Genomic DNA, 21736 nt, shown 5'->3' with positions numbered 1-21736 from the left:
GGAAGATGCATTCAGCAACTTGCAGCTAAACGTTAACCCTCGCACTGCTGGGTTAAAAAAAAAAAAAAAAAAAAAAAAAAAAAAAAGCCCGCACTAGTGCATTGGCCGGTCTCAACCACTGGGAGCGGACGTTTCGGCAATCGGGGGTCCAGCGGTGCCTGGGCCTCCCTTCGGTGCTTCCGCACCTAAGCCTCCCAGGGGGGATAAAAGGAGGGGGGCCGTTCCCTGATTCTACATCCCTCGCCGGGTATCGGTCCAAAAACCCAGCTGGTTTTCACGTATAACAGGGTCTCGGCCTCCAGGATTGCGAGCTAGCTGCGTTCGTTCCGCCAAATCTTCTCCTGGTCCAGGTAAAACCCAGCCACGGACCGGCTGTGCACCTTGCCACTACGCAGCGTATTCATTATCACAAGCTCCCGTTCATAGGTCTCCATCTCACCCAGAGATCAGTAGCACGGTCCGTTCTTTTCAGGTAGGTAGCGAACACCTCTACGTGGTCAGACCCATTCCCCCCTGCATCGCTCAAGTGCAAATGTCTTCCCTCAATCGCTCGGGTGTGAGGTCGTCCCTGGATCGTTCAGGGGCAATGTCGTCCCTGAATCTTGGGGTCAATGTCGTCCCTGTGTCGCCCAGGGGTAATGTCTTCCCTAAAACACGTAAGTATCATGGTTTTCCCTGTATCACCCAGGTACCATCTTCCCGGATCCCTGAATCGCTCAGGTCTCATGTTTTTCCTCAGGTCCCAGGGGTCATGTCTACCCTGAATCATTCAGGTTTGTCTTCCCTGGCTTTTTCTCCAAATTACAGGTGTCAGTTTACCCAGGAACCGCATGTGTCATGTCTTCCCTGAATCCTCAGGGTTATGTTTCTCCAATTCAGGTGTCATGTTTTCTATCGCTCATGTCATTTCTTCCCTAAGTGACTCAGGGGCCAGGTCCCTGAATCGTTCTGGTGTTATGCCTCCCTTAGTCACTTAGGGGTAAGGTTCCCTGAATCGCTCAGGTGTGGTGTTCCCTGAATCGCTCAGGTGTGGTGTTCCCTGAACCGCGCAGGTGTGGTGTTCCCTGAATCGCTCAGGGTGGTGTGTTCCCTGAATCGCTCAGGTGTGGTGTGTTCCCTGAATCGCTCAGGTGTGCGGTGTTCCCTGAATCGCTCAGGTGTGGCGTTCTCCCTGATGCAGGTTTTGTTTTCCTTCCTCTTCCAGGTCGGTTGTTCCCAGGTTGCATATTTTCCTGAACAGTCTGGTTATGTATTCCTCTGAGGCTCGCAGGTCAGGTTGGCCTGATTCGCTCAGGCTTCTGTTTTTTCCCGGCTCTCCCAGGGAGTATGTAGTGGCCAGGTCCAGCCGAATTCAAGGTTCTGCCCGGCCCTCCTAGGTGTCCGTCATCTTCATGTAGATGCGTATAATTGCCTGCGTTGCTTAGTATTCCATGTCGCCTGAACCACTCAGGAGGCAGTGCATCGCCCGATTTTCGCAGGTTCCATGCGTCAGCCTGTAATGCTCAGGGATTGGTTCAGCACGTCCGGCTGGTTCCTGGGTACCCGATTCGTGTCCGGTGTGTCTGGATTTTGTTTCCGCAGGTTTGTTGCATGCTGCGCGACTTCGGGCTCTGATGCTGGCTGTCCAGGGTCACCCAGCAGTTGGCCATGACGCCCAGGCTGCATCCCGGTTCTCCATCACCTCTTTCCAGTGCCACCAGATCGCACCTCTCTCCGGGTCTCGCACCGACGCAAGCTTATTTTTTTCTTGTAAACAGGGCCTCAGCCCACCGGAATGTCGATCCATCCTCAGTTATATCGCAGGGCTCCTCCATGCCCCGTCACTCCACGGGCCGGGTTTCAGGTAGGTTCCAGCCGAGTGGCGGCGTGATGCCTCTCCAAAGCTCAGAGCCTTCCTTCATTTATCACGACCCACCTTTCCAGGTCTTCAGTTATCGCCGGAGACTCGGCGGCACTGTCCGTTGATTCGGTTAGGTTGCAATCCTTTCTATACCATGTTCTCTGTTTCCTTCTGATTCTCAGGTTTCATGTTTTTTTCCGGATTAGCTCAAATGCATGTTTTTTGCCCATTCACCCGGGTCTAATTCCCGGAGTCGCGCGGGTTTCACGTGTTTCCTGGATCACTCAGGTCCATGCATTTCCCTGGGTCGCTCGGGTTCATGTGTATTCCTGAGTTCCTCGGGTTTGTGTTCCAGAATCGCCCGGGTTCATGTTGTCTGTGTCGCTCGGGTTATGTATGTTCCCAAGTCACTCAGGTTTTACATTTCCCTGAATCGCTCAGGTTTTGTATCTTTCTGTCTTGCAGGTTGCCAGTATCGCCAGGTGGTATGTTTTCCTGATTCACCCAGGTCACGTATTTTCCGGAATCACTCAGGTTTTGTTTCCTGTCTCCAGGTTGGCGGTTTTCATGTTGTGTGTTTTCCTTGATTTCTCAGGTTACATATTCCCTGATCGCTCAGGTCTGTGTCCCACAGGTGGTTCGCTTTTGCCTGAATCGCTCAGGTCTTTTGGTCCCACAGGTTGTACGCAGTTGCCTGAATCGCTCAGGATCCGTTATTGGCCTGAAACGCTCAGGGTTTCAGCGGTAACCAGTGGCTTCCTTAGCCCATTACCACACGCACCGCCACCTGTCATTCAACACCATCAAGCTGTATTGGCCAGCATTCAATACCGTGGGGTGCTCGGGGACCCCTCCGCCAAATCCGTTTCGTATCAGGCCTTCAAAGCCACCCCCAGGGTTAGCGCGGCGGACCAGGTGCGTAGACAACCAGTGTCGGGCTAGCTTTCTGCAGATTGGCCGTAGCCCTAGACGGTCTCCCTTGGGCACTCAGCAAGCATCATCACCAAGCAGCCATGTACCTAGGGTTCCACGGGCTCTTGGACCGGGGGAGTTCACCTGCGGCACGGTCAACCGAGCGACCCTGCTCAGGCGACATCTCGCCTGGAATTTTGTCCACTTCATACGGACCATCCCGGCCACCGAGTCCAATCTGGCTGGTCCTCCCACCGAGGTAGAGTTCTTCCCTACGGCCAACTGTTGGTGTTCCGCCAAGGTGCTCCAGGAGCTCCTGGCCTCCCTCCGATTTTCCGCTCTAGACGACCCGGGGCTCCCGATCAACGGTAGGCACCTGCCTTCAACCCTGTTCAGGTCAGCATCCGTACCCTGGCCGCAGGGCTGGGTTCAACCCTAGCACGACATCCAGGCACTCCTTCTGCTAGGGGCCGCATCCGCAGCATCAAGTCATCGGGTGCTGGCGCATGTCATCCGCAAGATGGGTCGTTGGCGGTCGTCCGGCTTCACAAGGTACATTCCGAATCCACGGGCGGAGATCTCCAGAGCCTTTTGTTCTTTGGCATTAGTTCACACTATGCTTCAATGAATGCTTCACTCCCTGCTACGTTCCAGTTCTCTTTGGCCACTATTCAGGCCTTACCTCGTCACTGGCGCCGGGCACACTCCAGCCAGTTGGGTTGGGACAGTCCGTAGGCATGCCTATTCTGTTCCCCGCTTAGCTCCTCCCACAAATGTTGAAGGCTGCTTGCAGCCTGTAATTGTGGGAGGAGCGTGCTCACCCTTTATAAACCCCCTCCTCCAAGCAGGGGGGCGCCCGTTTGTTGCCCCTCCCTCCCTTCCCTTTTCTTATACTCTCCTCCTAGGTGGCCCACTATTCAGGCCTTACCTCGTCACTGGCGCCGGGCACACTCCAGCCAGTTGGGTTGGGACAGTCCGTAGGCATGCCTATTCTGTTCCCCGCTTAGCTCCTCCCACAAATATATATATATATATATATGTCATAAGTGCCGTTCGGCGGTGAAGTTGCATTGTACAACAGCCATTTACGTAGTGTATTAATAGGAAAGATACTTTTTTTAAACTTTTTTTGGGGGGTTTTTGGCAGTTCATAAGCCACGGATGCAGACAGCACACGGAGTGCTGTCCGCATCTTTTGCGGCTCCATTAAAATGAATGGGTCCGCATCCGAGCCGCAAAAACGGCGGCTCGGATGCGGACCCAAACAACGGCCGTGTACAGTGAACACTCTGTATTTACTTCCATGCAGTCTTCTCTTTATGGTAGATTTGGCTATTGATAAGCCTATATATATATATATATTTATACACTCACCTAAAGAATTATTAAGAACACCATACTAATATGGTGTTGGACCCCCTTTTGCCTTCAGAACTGCCTTAATTCTATGTGGCATTGATTCGACAAGGTGCTGATAGCATTCTTTAGAAATGTTGGCCCATATTGATAGGATAGCATCTTGCAGTTGATGGAGATTTGAGGCACGAAGCTCCTGTTCCACCACATCCCAAAGATGCTCTATTGGGTTGAGATCTGGTGACTGTGGGGTCCATTTTAGTACATTGAACTCATTGTTATGTTCAATAAACCAATTTGAAATGATTCGAGCTTTGTGACATTATCGTGCTGGAAGTAGCCATCAGAGGATGGGTACATGGTGGTCATGAAGGGATGGACATGGTCAGAAACAATGCTCAGGTAGCCCGTGGCATTTAAACGTGCCCACAAAACATCCCCCACACCATTACACCACCACCACCACCAGCCTGCACAGTGGTAACAAGGCATGATGAATACATGTTCTCATTCTGTTTACGCCAAATTCGGACTCTACCATTTGAAGGTCTCAACAGAAATCGAGACTCATCAGACCAGGCAACATTTTTCCAGTCTTCAACAGTCCAATTTTGGTGAGCTCATGCAAATTGTAGCCTCTTTTTCCTATTTGTAGTGGAGATGAGTGGTACCCGGTGGGGTCTTCTGCTGTTGTAGCCCACCTTTCTTTCCCATTCTGACATTCAGTTTGGAGTTCAGGAGATTGTCTTGACCAGGACCACAACCCTACATGCATTGAAGCAACTGCCATGTGATTGGTTGACTAGATAATCGCATTAATGAGAAATAGAACAGTTGTTCCTAATAATTCTTTAGGTGAGTGTATATATGTTGTCTTCTATGGGCGTCCAGGTCTTTTTGCATTGTTGAGGTCACCATTGCTTTCTTTCTTTCTCAGGATGTACTAAACTGTAGATTTTGCCACTCCTAATAATGTAGCAATTTATCAGATGCTTTTTTTCTGTTTTTGCAGATTAAGGATGGCTTGTTTCACCTGCATGGAGAGCTCTTTGACTGCATGTTTACTTCTCAGCAAAATCTTAAAATGCAAGCACCACACCTCAAATCAACTCCAGGCCTTTTATGTGCTTAATTAAGAATGAAATAATGAAGGAATTGCCCACATCTGCCCATAAAACAGCCGTTGAGTCAATTGTCCAATTACTTTTGGTCCCTTAAAAGACAGGGTGCCATATGTAAATTAGCTCCTAAACCCTTCATCCAATTGTAATGTGTATACTCTCAAATGAAAGCTAAAAGTCTCGACTTTTTGTTCATGTCCATACTATAACTTGAATATGCTTTAGTAAACAGGTAATAAAAACTAAATTTGTGTCAGTATCCAAATATATATGGACCTAACTGAAATATATAAATATATATATATATATATATATATATATATATATATATATATATATTAGTTATTCCTGAAATTTAAGGCTAAAAAATAAATGTATAATATTCAAAGACAAATGATGAGGCAGGACTCCAAATTAGGTGAAGGGTGTTAGACTTGTTTATTCCCCAGTCACAACCTTTCAGCCCAGCTCAATGAGGCCTTTGTCAAAGCCTCATTAAGCTGGGCTGAAACCCTGCGACTTGGGAATAAACGCGTCTAACACCCTTCACCTAATTTGGAGTGCTGCTTCATCATTTGTCTTTGGATTTATACAGGGTATATATATATATATATATATATATATATATATATATATATTTGTGGTCATGGCTATGGCCAAGAGATATCCGAAGAACCCTAGGGAGAGAAACCACGGGAACAACCTAACCCAGCTAGGCGTGTCTTAGATAACTTGACTAAATGGCTTGTTGTGTGCCCTAAGCCATGATCATGGGTAGGCCTATAAGTGGGCATACCCTGTGGAAATGAGAAGATAAGGGAGGGAGGGTGGTGCACCTGAGAACACGCCCCTGTGAGTGAGGCTGTGGCTCGTATATGAAGAGCCTTTGCCCCTCCCACAAATGCAGGCTGACTAATCAGCCTTACTAACTTGTGGTCATGGCTAGGGGAACCCTAGGGAGAGAAACCACGGGAACAACCTAACCCAGCTAGGCGTGTCTTAGCTAACTTGACTAAATGGCTTGTTGTGTGCCCTAAGCCATGATCATGGGTAGGCCTATAAGTGGGCATACTCTGTGGAAATGAGAAGATAAGGGAGGGAGGGTGGTGCACCTGAGAACACGCCCCTGTGAGTGAGGCTGTGGCTCGTATATGAAGAGCCTTCACCCCTCCCACAAATGCAGGCTGACTAATCAGCCTTACTAACTTGTGGTCATGGCTAGGGGAACCCTAGGGAGAGAAACCACGGGAACAACCTAACCCAGCTAGGCATGTCTTAGCTAACTTGACTAAATGGCTTGTTGTGTGCCCTAAGCCATGATCGAGGGTAGGCCTATAAGTGGGAAAAAACCAAGCCAAGTAGGGTAGAAAAGGAACTCGAATGGCATGTGCAAGCTAATTCCCATGCCAACTGCAGGTAGTCAGGGATGTAGAGCGAAAGTCGGGGTGGATGAGGCAAGACCAGAAGGAGACCTACAACCCATCTTGTGGATGACAAGGCCAGAGACATAATGCTCAATATTGCGGATGCTACACCGAAGTGGAATGGAGGATCGGGAATATATTGTGAAATGGATCATGAAAACCAACTGAACCTTGTAAAGTTTTGGTTATTGTGCGAGTACTGGCAATGCCCTAGCCTCAGGAGATCGTGGGACCGAAACCTAACTGCCTAGACTAGGCAGGAATGAGGGCCAAAAAGAACTATGTAGATAGGAAGAGAATCCTTGAATAGTTCCCCAGACAACAGCTATCTGCTAGTCGTGGTCCGCGCATTGTTCTACTGTGTGCCCCTGAGAATTGTTTTAACACTTGAGACATGAATACTGACCTACTATCTGAATCTTCTACCGTGAGGAAATGCTGGATCTTGTCCAAAACCCGATTTAACGTGGTTGTAGGGAATCTGAGGTTAGTGCGGCAAGAAGCTACGAAGCCATAATATACAAGATTCTGTCTATGTCCTCCCATGAGTGACGGAATGCAATTTCAATGAAGCTACCTGCGAAAATGAATTCCTGGTCGTGGTAAAAAGGCAATGACTTTGCACGGGGACCTGGTTGACAAGATATGATCGACTACGGTCAGAGACTGAAATGCTAGAGGGAATGGACCTACTTGTTCCTCTGGCAGGATCTGAACGAAGCATGAGCAATTAAAGCAAGACGAAATATCTGCGTAAGACATGACAATGATCCTGTAGAGCGAACCGGACCAGTTTGCGGTCAAAACATAAAGTGAGCGATCAACATGGGTTATTAGGAATTTAGGGAAGTAGGTATGTATGTGATACATATGGGCCAAATCAGCCTAGATGCACAGATGGACAACAAACCAGGCAATCAGCCCAGCAGGATTGACAACAGTCATTGGGCCCCCGAAGCCATGGGGCCGAAGCTGTCCTCGGACCCCCAAAGCCATGGGGCCGAAGCTGTCCTCGGGCCCCAAATCCATGGGGCCGAAGCTGTCCTCGGGCCCCCGAAGCCATGGGGCCGAAGCTGTCCTCGGGCCCCCAAAGCCATGGGGCCGAAGCTGTCCTCGGGCCCCCAAGCCATAGGGCCGAAGCTGTCCTCGGGGCCCCATACCGAAGATAAACTACGTGACCTGATCACCATGCAAGGCAAAATATCGTTAGAAACGAGACCTGACCGACGTGGAAGGTGACCCCCAACATGAATTCAACTGCATGACCTGAAAAGACGAAGGGAAATGTGACAGAAAATGGAGATAATAACGGACATTAACTAAAATGAAACGTAAATAACATAAGCAAGCAAACAGGTAAAGATGTGAGCCATTCAAAACCAAAAGCATAGCTGCACAGGTGGACAGACAACCATTGGTCGGACCCCTGAAGCCATGGGGCCGAAGCGACTACCAGGGGCCCATGGGGCCAGGCAGTGAACCTTAAGAATTAAGGACGGCTGGGGAAAAGATTGGGGCTTAGGCCTCTTTCACACGGGCGTTGCGAATTGGGGTCGGATGAATTCAGGGAAAATGGTGCGATTTTGACACTAAAACAAGTCAGTTTTCACTGCGATTGCGTTCCATGTTTGCGTTTTTTCTGCGGATGAAAAAAAACGCAACCATCCTTTTGAGTCACATGTTCATTATCCAGTGGGAAAGCTCCACTATGTGTGGATAGAAGCTGTTGTGTGTTTTATTTTGTTCCTTAGCAGGATGTCTGCTTTCTCCATATCGTATACTGACCATGTGCTTTTGCACTGGCTGGTATCCCGTTGCTTTGGGGAGCAGAGAGAAAGTATTGAGAAGGAACCGCAGAGGAAGAGAATGTGGGTTCATCCGATTATGGCGCAGAGGGCTAGTAAAGGTCAGTTTGCCAGCCTGTATTCTGACCTTCGTACGCACCCTGCCACATTTTTTGCTTACTGCCGAATGTCCATTTCCACATTTAATCGGCTTTTGGCGGAGTTGATGCCTGGGTTGACCTTCATGGACACCAACATGCGGCGTTGTGTTTCTGCAGAGGAACGGCTCATAATAACTCTCCGGTAGGTAAAATACTGTGTAGTTATAAAGACATAAAACTAAATTATTGTGGATTTATAGATGATGTTTTCAGTACGTGCCTCAGCCCCGGCAAAAACTAGTGCATGCACCACTTTTTGGGGGCGTACACAGATCACATACCCTTTCAAGTTCAATGGGTCTGGATCTGTCTGCGGCATGCGCACGGATGCTGCCATGCATTTAGGGCCGCAAATAGCGTTCCCCAATGCACATAACGGCCAGCACAAGTTCGTGTGCCTGAGCCCTAAAAGAGAGTATGGTTACAGTGTTTTAATACTTATGGTTTTTTTTTTCTTTGTTTCCCTACAGATTTTTGGCCACGGGGAATTATTTTTCCTCACTCCACTTCGAGTTTTGCATGGGGACCTTAACCATAGCTGGCATAGTAAGGGGAACCTGTGCCACTATTTGTTTGCAGCTGAGAGCTGCCGTGCTGCCACAACCAACAAGGCAGCAGTGGCTAAATATTGCCCAGGGCTTCCTGGAGAGGGCACAATTTCCCAACTGTATTGGTGCCCTTGACGGGAAGCACATACGGGTGAAGAAGCTACCGAACTCAGGGTTCCGATTCTATAATTATAAGCAGTTTTTCTCTGTAGTTTTGTTGGCCTTGGTTGACACAAACTACAGGTTTATAATTGTAGATATTGGGGCCTATGGAAGTTCGGCAGATGCTCGCATCTTCCGGGCTTCCAGAATTAGTCGGTGGCTTCAGACCAACCAACTGGACATTCCCCAGCCAGCTCCTCTTCCTGGATCCTCTGGACCACCTGCACCCTTTGTCGTAGTTGGCGATGAGGGGTTTGCACTCTCTCCAAACCTCATGCGTCCTTTTCCTAGGCAAGGATTGGACACGAAAAGGCAAACCTTCCATTATCGCCTAAGCCGTGGCCGAAGATATGTGGAGTGTGCCTTCGGGATCTTAGCCAGCAAATGGCGTATCTTTCTTTCTGCCATCCAGATGGCCCCGAAAAATGTAAACAGTCATCAAAGCATGTGTAGTCCTCCATAATTACATTTGTATATATGAGGCTACTCAGGATGAAGATACCCAGGCCTTTACAGCACCATACCATGGAGAGCCCTCTCAACTCGGAAGAGCTGGTTCAGCAGGGTGACGGAATTATTTGCATATTATTTTTCTTCTCCAGCTGGTTCTTTTCCTTTTACTTCCCAGCAATCATCCCGTAGCGATACCTAAATTTATTTTGAATTTCACTCAAGATGACTATAGAGTGGATACATCCTGGATGGATATATTTCTTTTAGTTAGTTTGTTCATATTTTTGTAGTTAGGGACTCAAAAGACAATGAGGACCCTTGACGTTGGTTTTGAGCTTACATATTTGGCAGACATCCGGGAGAGATTTATCAGAATGTGCAAAATATACCAATAGCTGAAATTCTATTGATATTTCTCCACAATATGTTTATTATAAATGTCTGTGAAATATGGACTAATACCTCATTAATAGGACCCAATCAATGTGATGTGTTATATTTGGGAAATCATCAATAACGGTAATTGTGGACAACAAATAAACAAACATGACCAAGTACACACACTATGCCTCAAATCTAGTGAAGAGTGAAAGGGCAACCTCCAATCCAGGCGGGAGCCTCGCCATGACAGGTAACAGTATGAGCAAGTCCTCATGGTATGCAAACTCATACGCTGGAACCTATTCCCTGCTCATACTGTCCCAAGGCCAAATATAGATAGCAGGGGATGAAATATCCCTTACCTTTCACCGTGAAGGGCCCATCGTCTCCCTGAGACCGAGGCAAAACACACAACTAGGAAAATCAGGAGAACTTAGCTTGAGATGAGCGGGGCGTACAGGATACCCAAACAACCATCATTGGACTGGCGATAAGGTAAATATGCTGAGCTAAATACACCCTGAGAGGCGAAAGGAAAGTGGGCCTCTTCACAGACCCCAAGCGCCATCTGTGTAGAGGTGTGATCTGCCCCACAACCACCAGAAAATAAACACCGAAACACCTGTCAGATGCACTCACGTGTCTCTAGTCCAGTGTTGGAAATAGTCTACAGCTGTGGCTAAAATCCTGCTCCAACCATTCCCCGCTGTAGGCAGTCTTGGCAGGCTGGGAGTTGGAGTTCTGCAACAGCTGGAGAGCCGCACTTTGCCCATCCCTGCTCATTGCTATCTGATATTCTCTGTGATGTCCCAGGAGACAGTTTTTTTTGTCTAGTAGGAGTATTGTGGCTACTTTACTACATATTATTAATGTAAGTTGAAATAAAAGTGTGTACATTGTATCACATGATATTTTAATGACAGACATGTATTCTGAAGATGTGGAATAAAGAACATATTTGGCCTTGTGTACTTGAAATAAAGGGTATAGTTATTTCAATACTGTAAAACACATTCCAATACATCCTGTGGGAGATGTGGAATGAGTCTGTAAACAATAACGTTAAATAATCAAGTGTTCATTAAGAAAAAAAGCAGACAAGTAAATAATCTTTATTAAACACGTTTATTTTGGTTATCTGTTTCACCTTTATATTTTTGGCTGATAGGACCTCCTGTCCTGCCCAACATAACAAAATAAAATACACCCCAAATTTTTTTTTTTACTGAACAAAACGTGTGGGCGAGGATGCGCCTGCCTCATACTGTGGGCCATGGTAAGTGGCATGTGAGGAGGGACCTGGCCGTGGCGCTGGCATACTCTGAAGATGAGAGGGCTGGTTGCCGATAAGCGGCCTCCCACTGTATGTAGGCCGATAATGCTGAGGTGGGGGGCCATAGTGTTGCCCTTGAGGAGGGTAATGGGATGGCTGTGGGTACATTTGCAGAGGTGGCCTCGGCACAGGACCACTGGTGTTGCCAAATATCCGCCAGTACTCACAGGCCCTAAAAAGATCCAAAGGATCATTAGGAGGAGTGGCTGCCTCCAGAGCAATACTGATTACTGATTGCATACAAAAGTATTGTTCTGGAGGCAGATTCCGAATGCGGGTGGCCAGACTCCTTGCGTACAGGTCAAAAGTGTCCTCATGGCGAGCACGATTGAGGTACTCAAGCACGTGCAGGTTTACAGAGGTGTCCACAAGCTGGGCTGGTCTCTTTCGGCGTGTGTGGCCTGCCAATGCTTTCTCACCTTCCACAGGAGGGGGAGCAGTCACTTGGGACGCACTGGATGCTCTCCCTTCTTCAACATCAGTAGGAGGTGGCGAGGATGGCCCTTCTGCCTCACAGGCACTGGAGTGCTGCTCGAAAGGCTCCTCCACAAGGTTGTCCTCCGTTCTATAAAAAAAAAATAATAATAAAAAAAAAAAAAAAAGGGGAAAATCCATTAGTGAACAGTTATCAAATGGGTGTCATGTGTTTCTCAAACATTCCTCTGTTAATTTATCCAAAAATAAAACAAAAGAATGATACTGGTTGCTATTGGCAACTTAAGGCCAGCTATACTTGACACAATTTGAAAGAATCCACACCATTATATGAAAAATACATTTAGCACAAAAAATATATAGGCGCACACACATGACAGACAGGATATTATTACTAATATTTCTTACACACCAAGCCCACTTCGAAATTGCATTGAAGGGTCAAATATAGTTAGCTTATATATACGTAACATCATATTATTCACATTACTATAACATCATTTGTAGATATGAAAATATTACTTACAGATGCAAATCCATTATGGCACGCAGGAACATAAGCTGCTCCTTATACATATATGGCCGCTTCTTTGAAAGGCCAGACCCACTGCGGCTATGTACCATTTCTCTGCAGCTCCGCCATCAGTTTTTCACCTCTTCAACTAAAATGTGAAAATATAAGATTTTTTTTTTTTACATTCTCTGTACTGTTTGACATGTACTAGGCCACATACTACAGGATACGACATGTACTAGGCCACATACTACAGGATACGACATGTACTAGGACACATACTACAGGATACGACATGTACTAGGCCACATACTACAGGATACGACATGTACTAGGACACATACTACAGGATACGACATTAGATTACAATTTGAACTTACATAAAGCATGACAATTCTTTTCCGACGTCTTGCCCCACACATTTGAAAAAAGCTCCTGTGTAAACTCTTGCCAGGCAGCTTCCTTTTTGTACCGGTCATGGCACTCCGGAACGTTTGTCCCAAATGCAGGGCCTCTCCTGCACCAGGATAATAATTCTCTCCACATCAAGTGGTCTGGGGATTTTAGCATGGTAGCCAAAATAGAACTGCAGGGGCTGGGATAAATGTTTGGATCTGCTCCAGACTTTAAAAAAACGCTCAGCAGATCCTTGCAAACAGCCAACTTCCTGGGTCATGTGACAGCCCAGTTGCTAAGTTACATCCTTTTAACCACTTCAACCCCGCTAGCTAAAACCCCCTTCATGACCAGGCCACTTTTTACACTTCTGCACTACACTACTTTCACAGTTTATCGCTCGGTCATGCAACTAACCATCCAAATGAATTTTACCTCCTTTTCTTCTCACTAATAGAGCTTTCATTTGGTGGTATTTTATTGCTGCTGACATTTTTACTTTTTTTGTTATTAATCGAAAAACATGTTTGGGCAAAAAAAAAAAAAAAAAAAAAAAAAGTGAATTTCCGCTTTTTGAAGCAGCTCTGACTTTCTGAGCACCTGTCATGTTTCCTGAGGTTCTACAATGGCCAGACAGTAGAAAAACCCCACAAATGACCCAATTTCGGAAAGTAGACACCATAAGGTATTCGCTGATGGGCATAGTGAGTTCATAGAACTTTTTATTTTTTGTCACAAGTTAGCGGAAAATTATGATTTTTATTTAAAAAAAAAATTCTTACAAAGTCTCATATTCCGTGAGGGGTATGGTGAGTTCATGTGAGATTTTATTTTTTGACACAAGTTAGTGGAATATGAGACTTAGTAAGAAAAAACAAACAAACAAAAAATATATTTCCACTAACTTGGGCCAAAAAAAATGTCTGAATGGAGCCTTACGGGGGGGGGGGGGGGGGGGGGGGTGATCAATGACAGGGGGGTGATCACCCATATAGACTCCCTGATCAACCCCCTGTCATTGATCACACCCCCCCGGTAAGGCTCCATTCAGACGTCCGTATGATTTTTTCGGATCCTTGGATCGGATCCGCAAAACACATGCGGACGTCTGAATGGAGCCTTACAGGGGGGTGATCAATGACAGGGGGGTGATCAGGGAGTGTATATGGGTGATCACCCCCCTGTAAGGCTCCATTCAGACGTCCGCATGTGTTTTGCGGATCCGATCCATGTATCCATGGATCTGTAAAAATCATACGGACGTCTGAATGGAGCCTTACAGGGGGGTGATCAATGACAGGGGGGGGTGATCAGGGAGTGTATATGGGTGATCACGCCCCTGTCAGGCTCCATTCAGACGTCCAAATGATTTTTACGGATCCATGGATCGGATCCGCAAAACACATGCGGACGTCTGAATGGAGCCTTACAGGGGGGTGATCAATGACAGGGGGGTGATCAATGACAGGGGGGTGATCAGGGAGTGTATATGAGGTGATCACCCCCCTGTCATTGATCACCCCCCTGTAAGGCTCCATTCAGACGTCCGTATGTGTTTTGCGGATCCGATCCATGTATCCGTAAAAATCATACGGACGTCTGAACGGAGCCTGACAGCGGGGGTGATTATGGGTGATCAGGGGTTAATAAGTGACGGGGGGGGGGGGGGGTGTAGTGTAGTGTGGTGTTTGGTGCGACTTTACTGAGCTACCTGTGTCCTCTGGTGGTCGATCCAAACAAAAGGGACCACCAGAGGACCAGGTAGCAGGTATATTAGACGCTGTTATCAAAACAGCGTCTAATATACCTGTTAGGGGTTTAAAAAAAAAAAAAAAAATCACATCTCCAGCCTGCCAGCGAGCGATCGCCGCTGGCAGGCTGGAGATCAACTCGCTTACCTTCTGTTCCTGTGAGCGTGCGCACGTTCACAGGAAATCTCGGCCCTCGCGAGATGACACGTATATGCGTCACTCTGCGCAGGGCTGCCGCCTCCGGACCGCACATCTGCGTTAGGCGGTCCGGAGGCGGTTAAATTGTAACGCAACGCATTACATCCGCATGCACTGCGTGTTTCATGCAGCCCCATTCACTTCTATGGGGCCTGCATTGCGTGAAAAACACAGAATATAGAACATGCTGCGATTTTCACGCAACGCAGAAGTGATGTGTGAAAAACAACGCTCATGTACACAGCCCCATAGAAATTAATGGGTCCGGATTCAGTGCGGGTGCAATGCGTTCACGTCACGCATTGCACCCGCGCGGGAAAACTCGCCCGCGTGAAAGAGGCCTTAACCAGACGGGTTTAGTAATCAACCGGGACTCAACCTAAAAAGACAAAGACTTGTGGTAAAGCTTCTTAATGAAATGAGGCTGAAATGAACAGCAAGTACTAATCTGTAAAATATAAATGACCAAAATAAAACTTCTGAAAGGTGTGCCATGGAAAATAGTATCAGATGGCCGTATGACCTACCAATGTCGATGACAATTGTGAAATCCTCTAAGCCAAGAGCCACTCCAGCGAGTCTCTTATGGCGGAAAAAAAAAAAAAAAAAAAAAAAAAAAAAAGTGTCAGATGGCCGGGCGAGCTGTGTATTGGCACCAAGTGTTGGTGCCAATCGTGAGGTCCTATAAGCGAAGAGTCACTCGTGCGAGCCTCTTATGATTTTTTATTTTTATTTTTTAAATTATAAATAAACCACTTATGCAGCACCAGAATGCCTTGGGGACTAGCATAACCATGACCCCCTCCAACAGCAAACCTGGAACACTAACCAGCCTACAACCATGTCGTACCCCTAACAAACAAAACATGAAAAACGGTCATGGGGCCCGCAGAGCCATTAGGCCGGATCAGTCAGAGGCCCCCCAAATCCAGAGGGATGACGTTGCGGTGACGATAAGCAATTAAACGTAAGCCGGACCTGATGGGATATGCAGCCACTTGAATGATTGGATTGGCCAGAAGGTGGCCTAAGGAACATAACTGCCAACAAGCGTTGAAAATATAGACATTAGTAATCCGAAGCACGTGCATACATAACACTAACCACCGCGAACCATGAAACGTAAACATGAAATTGAAACAGAGATGGGAGAAAAACAAGAGCCTGAGGCATTGCAAGTTCGCTATTGTCTCTTATCGTGACAAACAAATGAACAGCTTGTGAAAACATAGCAGGAAACCTACTCTATTGGCCCAGTGACCTCCACTGAGGAGCTGTTTGGTGAACTGGGGCAGGAGACCAATCTGAGTGAATATGAACCAGAAGTAACAGGAGACCAGTCTGAGTGAATATGAACCAGGATTAAACAGAAAGTAGGCCTATGGAAAGTAACAGACCACCGAGGAAGGGAACGCAAGCCTGAAAAGAACGCAGTTATGTTTTTCGGGAGATAGGTACCAGAGCGGTGGGTGCAGACTGTCCCAGTGAGATTATTGAGTAAAACCATGGATGTAGCAATGAACAGGAGAATGCAGCTTTCAGCGGGAGCAGAGTACAACACATGATGTAACAACAAATGGGTGAATGCAGCTTTGGATGTGAGTGGTACCTAAAAAACATGGTATGGGCGCAGCTCTGAGTATGGGTAGCGCATGAAAAGCATGGTATAAAGCAGACGTATAAATGCAATCTGAAAGTGAGCAGAGTATTGACGTGATGCGAAGGCAGACGCGTGAACGCAGCTCTAGTAGTGAATGGAGTATAGGACAAGATGTAAAAGCAGACATGGGGACGCAGCTTTGGATGTGAACAGAACATTAACTTGATGTGACAGCAGACATGGAAAGCAGCTTTGGTGAGTGGGGTATAGGACCTGGTGTAGAAGTAGAAGTGTGAACACAACAATGGGTATAAGCAGAGCATGAAATTTGTTATAACAGCAGCTCTGGTTGTGAACTGAGCATAACATAGATGTAATAGCGACGTGAATGCAGTTCTTGAAATGGGCCTGGAAAGAACCTGTAGTAGCATAGGACGTGTGAACGCAGCTCTGGGTGCGAGTAGAGCAAACATGATATACCGATAGACGTATGAATGCAACTCTGGTCGTGGGTGGAGTGCAAAAAATGATTTGACAGCATAGTGTGAATGCACCTCTGGGTGTGGCAGAGAATAAAATTGGTGGAATAGCAGCTCTGAATGTGAGTGGAGCATAAACATGATGTAACAGTGAAAGTGAATGCAGCTCTGAAACAAGCCTAGTATGAACATGTTGTGACAGCGGACGTATAAACACAGCTCTCACAGTGAGCAGCGCAAATATGGTATACCAGTCGACGCATGAACGCAGCTCTGGTTGTGAGTGGAGCAAGGTGTGAACACCAGGGTGGTGCGTCCAGAGAATAAAAATGGAGTAACAGTAGCAGCTATGGCTGTATGCCATGTATACAACATGTAATAACAGGCGTGTAATACGGATCCGTGGCTGTCGGCTGGGTACGGAATGAGATGTAACAGCCAACAGGTGACGTCAGCTTGAATGTGGGACCAATCTGAGTGATTACAAACCAAGAGTAGGAAAGTGCAGGACAGTGAAGACGTACGGATGCAGCATAAGACATGAAATAAAATCCGAAAGTGTAACTGCCGCTCAGGATAACAGCAGAGCATAAAAGTGCGGCAGGGTTTTTAAGTGCATGGAGCAGTGAAATACGTGAAGTCTAAAGATGGTGGTAGCGGGGAGGGGGAGACACATGGCAAGGAGCAGCTACAGCAAGAGGCCTAAACAATAACAGCTGCGTCCGATCTCCAAACATGATGTCCCGTGCAGCCCGGGTAACTCTTCCTTTACAGCAAACCAGGCGAAGTAACTTCTCATACGAGATGAACAAAGCAAAGTGAAACTTGTAAGATTTATAGCAACTTACTCCTATTACCAACAAACAAAGTTGAAAAGAAATAGAAGTATTTAGCCCCAATGAGCAAACCTGAGGTAGCAGATTCTGAGGCGAAGCCTCCCGTTCGCTAGCAAAGTCGGTTCCGACCGGCCAGGAGAGACGGCCCCGGCCCAACCTAATTACGTAGTATGGCGCGCGCATGCTACGGTAGCAGAGAGCAAAATAACAAGATCCATGCTGCAAAGAAGGAATCCTACCAGCAGAGAAGCTAGTTTGCTAATGACACCCAGCGGCAGCTGTGCACCTGAAAACACACACCTGTGAGTGAGGGTGTGGCTCGTATATGAAGAGCCTCCGGCCCTCCCACAAATACAGGCTGACTTATCAGCCTTACCAACATATATATATTTATTTTATTTTTTTACTATTAATACACCCCCCAAAACAAAGTAAAACAATGTAAAATCAACACAGGACGGCTAATAGGGTGTACGTATCTATCCTATTAATACAGCCGTAAATGGCTGTAGTACAACGTAACTTCACCGCTGAACTGCAATTATGATATATATTTTCTCATTTTTTTCCCCCTAACAATAAACCCTCCCTCCCAAAAAAAGTGAAACAATGTAAAATCAACGTAGAACGGCTAATAGGACATATGTATCTTTCCTATTAATACACCCCGTAAATGGCTGTATCACAGAACTTGTACCCCAATCACAAGCAAGGTGTGCTGGTATTAGTGATGTATCAGGCTACTTTCACACTAGCGTTCGCTGGTCCGCTCGTGAGCTCCGTTTGAAGGGGCTCACGAGCGGACCCGAACCCAGCCGTCCAGCCCTGATGCAGTCTGAATGGAGCGGATCCGCTCAGACTGCATCAGTCTGGCGGCGTTCAGCCTCCGCTCCGCTCGCCTCCGCACGGACAGGCGGACAGCTGAACGCTGCTTGCAGCGTTCGGGTGTCCGCCTGGCCGTGCGGAGGCGTGCGGATCCGTGCGGATCCGTCCAGACTTACAATGTAAGTCAATGGGGACGGATCCGTTTGAAGATGTCACCCTGTGGCTCAATCTTCAGGCGGATCCGTCCCCCATTGACTTTACATTGAAAGTCTGGACGGATCCGTACGAGGCTATTTTCACACTTAGCTTTTATATGCTAAAATAATGCAGACGGATCCGTTCTGAACGGAGCCTCCGTCTGCATTATTATGATCGGATCCGTTCAGAACGGATCCAATCGAACGCTAGTGTGAAAGTAGCCTCATATAGTGCAAATACCCTAAATAACCTTGTCACAATAAGTGTGGCAAGGTTTAATTGAATCGCTCCTATTGCACCCTGTTCTCCTTTTATAGCACGCATGATGACTCCCTATTAGAGTTGAGCGAACACCTGGATGTTCGGGTTCGAGAAGTTCGGCCGAACATCCCGGAAATGTTCGGGTTCGGGATCCGAACCCGATCCGAACTTCGTCCCGAACCCGAACCCCATTGAAGTCAATGGGGACCCGAACTTTTCGGCACTAAAAAGGCTGTAAAACAGCCCAGGAAAGAGCTAGAGGGCTGCAAAAGGCAGCAACATGTAGGTAAATCCCCTGCAAACAAATGTGGATAGGGAAATGAATAAAAATAAAAATTAAATAAATAAAAATTAACCAAAATCAATTGGAGAGAGGTTCCATAGCAGAGAATCTGGCTTCCCGTCACCCACCACTGGAACAGTCCATTCTCAGATATTTAGGCCCCGGCACCCAGGCAGAGGAGAGAGGTCCCGTAACAGAGAATCTGTCTTCATGTCAGCAGAGAATTAGTCTGCATGTCATAGCAGAGAATGAGGCTTCACGTCAGCCACCACTGCAACAGTCCATTGGCATATATTTAGGCCCAGCACCCAGGCAGAGGAGAGAGGTCCCGTAACAGACAATCTGGCTTCATGTCAGCAGAGAATCAGTCTGCATGTCATAGCAGAGAATCAGGCTTCACGTCACCCACCACTGCAACAGTCCATTGTCATAAATTTAGGCCCAGCACTAGTGTTGAGCGGCATGTCCCATATTCGAATTCGCGAAATTTTGTGAATATTCGAAAGAATATTCGTAAAATATTCGCGATTATTCAAATTCGTTATTATTTCGCATATGCGATAATTCGAATTTTCGCATCGCATAATACATATGCTATGCAAAATTCACATGTGCGCTAATGAAATCGCCTTACGAAGATTCGCAACTCAATTCAATCACTAATGTATGAATGCAATGCCCTTTGCCTCTGTTCTGGGACAAGTGTAGATATTCGCATGTGCGCTAATAAAATCGCCTTACGAAGATTCGCACCTCAATCACTTTCTAGGGAATGTGAGACTTTTGGGAATCAATCGAGATACAGTGGGGGGTGATGACAGTAGTTGACAGAGTACAGATCAATGTAATCTGTAAGGTGGAAAGTAAAATAAAAAATACGAATTTTCGTTAATCAAATTTTACGAAGTTCTACGTATTCGCGAATATGGTGCTATACTATATGAATGCACAGGCCTTTGCCTCTCTGTTCTGGGGACAAGTGTAGATATTTGCATTTGCGTTAATAAAATCGCCTTACGAAGATTCGCAGCTCAATTCAATCACTAATGTATGAATGCAAAGCCCTTTGCCTCTGTTCTGGGACAAGTGTAGATATTCGCATGTGCGCTAATAAAATCGCCTTACGAAGATTCGCAACTCAATCACTTTCTAGGGAATGTGAGACTTTTGGGAATCAATCGAGATACAGTGGGGGGTGATGACAGTAGTTGACAGAGTACAGATCAATGTAATCTGTAAGGTGGAAAGTAAAATAAAAAATACGAATATTCGTAAATCGAATTTTACGAAGTTCTACGTATTCGCGAATATGGTGCTATACTATATGAATGCACAGGCCTTTGCCTCTCTGTTCTGGGGACAAGTGTAGATATTTGCATTTGCGTTAATAAAATCGCCTTACGAAGATTCGCAGCTCAATTCAATCACTAATGTATGAATGCAAAGCCCTTTGCCTCTGTTCTGGGACAAGTGTAGATATTCGCATGTGCGCTAATAAAATCGCCTTACGAAGATTCGCAACTCAATTCACTAATGTATGAATGCAAAGCCCTTTGCCTCTGTTCTGGGACGTGCCGATATTCGCATGTGCGCTAATAAAATCGCCTTACGAAGATTCGCAACTCAATTCACTAATGTATGAATGCAAAGCCCTTTGCCTCTGTTCTGGGACGTGCCGATATTCGCATGTGCGCTAATAAAATCGCCTTACGAAGATTCGCAACTCAATTCACTAATGTATGAATGCAAAGCCCTTTGCCTCTGTTCTGGGACGTGCCGATATTCGCATGTGCGCTAATAAAATCGCCTTACGAAGATTCGCGCCTCAATCACTTTCTAGGCAATGTGAGTAAGATCTGAGCTGTTGGACCTTTGGGAAACAATCAATTATATGTGTACTGTAATTTTGTGGGGGGGGGAAAAAACAAAAAACGAATATTCGTTTTTACGAATATATAGCACTATATTCGAAATATTCGCGAAATCGCGAAGTTGCGATATTCGCGAAAAAAATTTGCTTTTCGAATATTCGCGCTCAACACTACCCAGCACCCAGGCAGAGGAGAGAGGTCCCGTAACAGACAATCTGGCTTCATGTCAGCAGAGAATCAGTCTGCATGTCATAGCAGAGAATGAGGCTTCACGTCAGCCACCACTGCAACAGTCCATTGGCATATATTTAGGCCCAGCACCCAGGCAGAGGAGAGAGGTCCCGTAACAGACAATCTGGCTTCATGTCAGCAGAGAATCAGTCTTCATATCATAGCAGAGAATCAGGCTTCACGTCACCCACCACTGTAAGAGTCCATTTTCATAAATTTAGGCCCAGCACACAGGCAGAGGAGAGAGGTCCCGTAACAGAGGATCTGGCTTCATGTCAGCAGAGAATCAGTCTGCATGTCATAGCAGAGAATCAGGCTTCACATCACCCAACATTGGAACAGTCCATTGGCATATATTTAGGCCCCGGCACCCAGACAGAGGA

Source organism: Bufo gargarizans, chromosome 9 (assembly GCF_014858855.1).
Source record: "Bufo gargarizans isolate SCDJY-AF-19 chromosome 9, ASM1485885v1, whole genome shotgun sequence".
In the NCBI taxonomy this organism is placed as follows: Eukaryota; Metazoa; Chordata; class Amphibia; order Anura; family Bufonidae; genus Bufo; species Bufo gargarizans.
Note: the sequence above shows the minus strand (reverse complement) of the source record.